A 4,422-nucleotide genomic window follows, 5' to 3' on the forward strand; every position below is an offset into this window, starting at 1 on the left:
AGACACTGAACAGTGAGTGTCTGGTGGCGCACCGGACTGTTCGGTGCGCCCATCGCCAGCAGCCACAACTTCAAGAATCCAAGTTTTCTGAATATCACATTCAATACAAGAGCTCTAACATTCACTCAAAGACACAATACAAAAGATCAAATCCTCTTCGAGTCCCAAATTCACTCCAAACACTTAGTGGCTTGTGAGAGAGAGATTTTTGTGTTCATTTGAGTTCTTGTCGCTTGTCTTGCCTTTCTTCTTTTCTCATTCTTATTCTCAAGTGCTTTGTAAGCGAGGCAAGAGACACCAAGTGTGTGGTGGTCCTTGCGGGGTCTTAGTGACCTGTGAGATTAAGGAAGAAGGCTCACTCGGTCTAAGTAACCGTTTGAGAGAGGGAAAGGGTTGAAATAGACCCGGTCTTTGTGACCTCCTCAACGGGGACTAGGTTCTTTGGAACCGAACCTCGGTAAAACAAATCAATGTGTTCACTCGCCTTATTTCTTGGTTGATTTATTTTCTCTCTCTTTCCGACTTGAATTTAATTATAACGCTAACCCTCGACCTTAGTACGTGTTTAAAGTTATAAATTTCAGGTTTCGCCTATTCACCCCCTCTAGGCGACTTTTAATTGGTATCAAAGCCTGGTGCTTCATTAAAGTCTAACAACTCGAAGTGATGTCGGGAGATCATGCCAAGAGGGAGATTATGACCGGCGAAAAAGCTGCAAGCTCAAGGAGGACTCTCTCAAGGGAGTCCGGCAACAAACACGAGGAGGAATCCTCTTCCTCCATCAAGTCGCATCAGAAAGGTGACAAGAAGAAGAAAATGAAGAAAGTGGTCTACTACGAGACCGACTCTTCGTCACCTTCCACATCAAGCTTCGAGTCATCCGTCGCTTCTAAGCACCATGAGCGCAAGAAGTATAGTAAGATGCCTCTTCGCTATCCCCATATTTCAAAGCGCACTCCATTACTTTCCGCTCCCCTAGGCAAACCACCATATTTTGATGGTGAGGATTATTGTATGTGGAGTGATAAAATGAGGCACCATCTAACCTCACTCCACGAAAGTATTTGGGATATTGTTGAGTATGGAGCGCAGGTACCTCAAGTCGGGGACAAAGACTATGACTCTGATGAGGCTTCCCAAATACGACACTTTAACTCCCAAGCAACTTCTATACTCCTCGCCTCTTTATGTCGAGAGGAGTATAATAAGGTGCAAGGATTAAATACCGCCAAGGATATTTGAGACGTCCTCAAAACGGCGCACGAAGGGGACGAGGTGACCAAGATCACCAAGCGGGAGACGATTGAGGGGGAGCTTGGTCGATTCGTCCTCAACAAAGGAGAAGAGCCACAAGCAATGTACAACTGGCTAAAGACAATGGTGAACCAAGTGCGCAACCTCGGGAGCACCAAGTGGGACGACCATGAAATGGTCAAGGTTATTCTTAGATCCCTCGTATTTCGCAATCCTACTCAAGTTCAATTAATACGTGGGGATCCTAGATATAAACTAATGTCTCCCGAGGAGGTTATTAGCAAGTTTGTGAGCTTTGAGCTAATGATCAAAGACTCCAAACACATCGTCAACTTGGAGCAAGGAGCCACCTCTACACCCAAGGTGCAACCCGTCGCATGCAAAGCGACGGAAGAGAAGGAGGAGGAGTCTACACCAAGTAGGCTTCCAGTCGACGCCTCCAAGCTTGACAACGAGGAGATGGCGCTCATCATCAAGAGCTTCCGCCAAATCCTCAAGCAAAGGAGGGGGAAGAACTACAAATCCCACTCCAAGAAGGTGTGCTACCGGTGTGGTAAGTCCGGTCACTTTATTGCTAAATGTCCAATATCTAGTGAAAGTGACAGGGACAAAGACAAGAAGGGGGAGAAGAAGGAGAATAAGAGGTAATACAAGAAGAAGGGCGGCGATGCCCACATATGTCAGGAATGGGACTCCGATGAGAGCTCCACCGACTCCTCCTCCGACGAGGACGCCGCCAACATCGCCGTCAACAAGGGCCTCCTCTTTCCCAACGTCAGCCACAAGTGTCTTATGGCTAAGGACTGCAAGAAGAAGAAGGTACACTCTAGAGCCACCCCAAATTTACAACTTCTAGTGATGAGGGTAGCTCTAGTGATAGTGAAGATAATTTAATGTCTCTTTTTGCCAACCTTAACATGGACCAAAAGAAGAAATTGAATTAATTAATTGAAGCAATTAATGAGAAGGATGAACTCTTGGATAGCCAAGAGGACTTCCTTATTAAAGAAAACAAAAAAATTGTTAAATTAAAAAATGCTTATGCTCAAGAAGTAGAGAAATGTGAAAATTTATCTAAGGAGCTTAGCATTTGTCATGATTCAATTTCTAGCCTTAGAGATGAAAATGCTAGCCTAGTTTCTAAGGCCAAAGATTTAAATGTTTGCAATGGTTCTATTTCCTATCTTAGAGATGAGAATGTTAAATTAAATGCTAAGATAGAAGAATTAAATGCATCCAAACCCTCTACATATACCGTTGATCATGTTTCTATTTGTACTAGATGTAGAGATGTTAATGTAGAAGCTATAGATGATCACCTTGTCATGATTAAACAACAAAATGATCACATAGCTAAATTAACTGCTAAATCAATGAGCATGAACTTGAAAATGAAAAGTTTAAATTTGCTAGAAGCGTGCTATATAATGGGAGACACCCTGGCATTAAGGATGGCATTGGTTTCCAACAGGGGAGCAATATCAAGCTTAATGCCCCTAAAAGATTATCTAATTTTGTTAAGGACAAGGCTCCCATGGTTAAGGATAATGAGGGTTACATTTTATACCCTGTAAACTATCCCGAACATAAGATTAGGAAGATTCGTGCTAGGAAACCTCATAATGTTTCTCACCATGCATTTATGTATAAAAATGAGGCTTCTAGCTCTAGGCATATCTCACATGTTAAAATGCATAGAAAGAAAATTCCTGCTGCATCAAATGAACATAACATTTCATTTAAAACTTTTGATGCTTCCTACGTGCTTACTAACAAATCAGGCAAAATAGTTGTCAAATATGTTGGGGGCAAACACAAGAGTCCAAAGACTTGTGTTTGGGTACCCAAGGTGCTTGTTTCTAACGTCAAAGGACCCAAGACTGTTTGGGTACCTAAGAATAAGGCCTAAAATTGTTTTGTAGGTTTATGCATCCGGTGGTTCAAGTTGGATAATCGATAGTGTCGGGGACCATAATTAGGGGTACCCTCAAGACTCCTAATTCTCAGCTGGTAACCCCCATCAGCATAAAGCTGCAAAGGCCTGATGGGTGCGATTAAGTCAGGGATCAGTCCATTCGAGCGACTCGATCACGCCTCGCCCGAGCCTAGCCTCAGACAAGGGCAGCCGACCCCAGAGGGTTTCCGTCTCGCCCGAGGCCCCCCTCCAACGGCAGACACATCTCCGGCTCGCCCGAGGCCCTGCCTTCGCTAAGAAGCAACCCTAACTAAATCGCCACACCGACCGACCGAATCGCAGGAGCATTTAATGCAAAGGTGGCCTGACATCTTTATCCTGACGCGCGCCCTCCGGCAGAGCCGAAGTGACCGTCGTCACTTCGCCGCTCCACTGACCGGTCTGACAGAAGGACAGCGCCGCCTGCGCCACTCCGACTACAGTGCCACTCGACAGAGTGAGACTGACACGCAGTCAGGCCCTGCCAAAGGCACCATAGGAAGCTCCGCTCCGCCCGACCCAGGGCTCGGACTCGGGCTAAGTCCCGGAAGACGGCGAACTCCGCTCCGCCCGACCCAGGGCTCGTACTCGGGCTAAGTCCCGGAAGACGGCGAACTCCGCTCCGCCCGACCCAGGGCTCGGACTCGGGCTAAGTCCCGGAAGACGGCGAACTCCGCTCCGCCCGACCCAGGGCTCGGACTCGGGCTAAGTCCCGGAAGACGGCGAACTCCGCTCCGCCCGACCCAGGGCTCGGACTCGGGCTAAGACCCGGAAGACAGCGAACTCTGCTCCGCCCGACCCAGGGCTCGGACTCGGGCTCAGCCCCAGAAGACGACGAACTTCGCTCCGCCCGACCCCAGGGTTCGGACTTCGCCCTGGCCTCTGCCGACGACCTCCGCCTCGCCCGACCCAGGGGCTCGGACTCGGCCTCGGCCATGGAAGACAGACTCGACCTCGACTTCGGAGGAGCCTCCACATCGCCCAGCCTAGGGCACAGGCCAGCCACGTCAACGGGAAGCGCCATCATCACCCTACCCCAAGCTGACTCGGGTCACGGGGAACAAGACCGGTGTCCCATCTGGCCAGCTCCGCTAGATAGGCAATGATGGCGCCCCGCACGCTCTGTGACGACGGCGGCTCCCAGCTCTCTTACGGAAGCAGGCGGACGTCAGCAAGGACTCGACCGCTCCAACAGCTGTCCCTCCGCCAGGCAC

The sequence above is a fragment of the Zea mays genome, chromosome 4 (genome assembly GCF_902167145.1).
Source record: "Zea mays cultivar B73 chromosome 4, Zm-B73-REFERENCE-NAM-5.0, whole genome shotgun sequence".
Taxonomy (NCBI): domain Eukaryota; kingdom Viridiplantae; phylum Streptophyta; class Magnoliopsida; order Poales; family Poaceae; genus Zea; species Zea mays.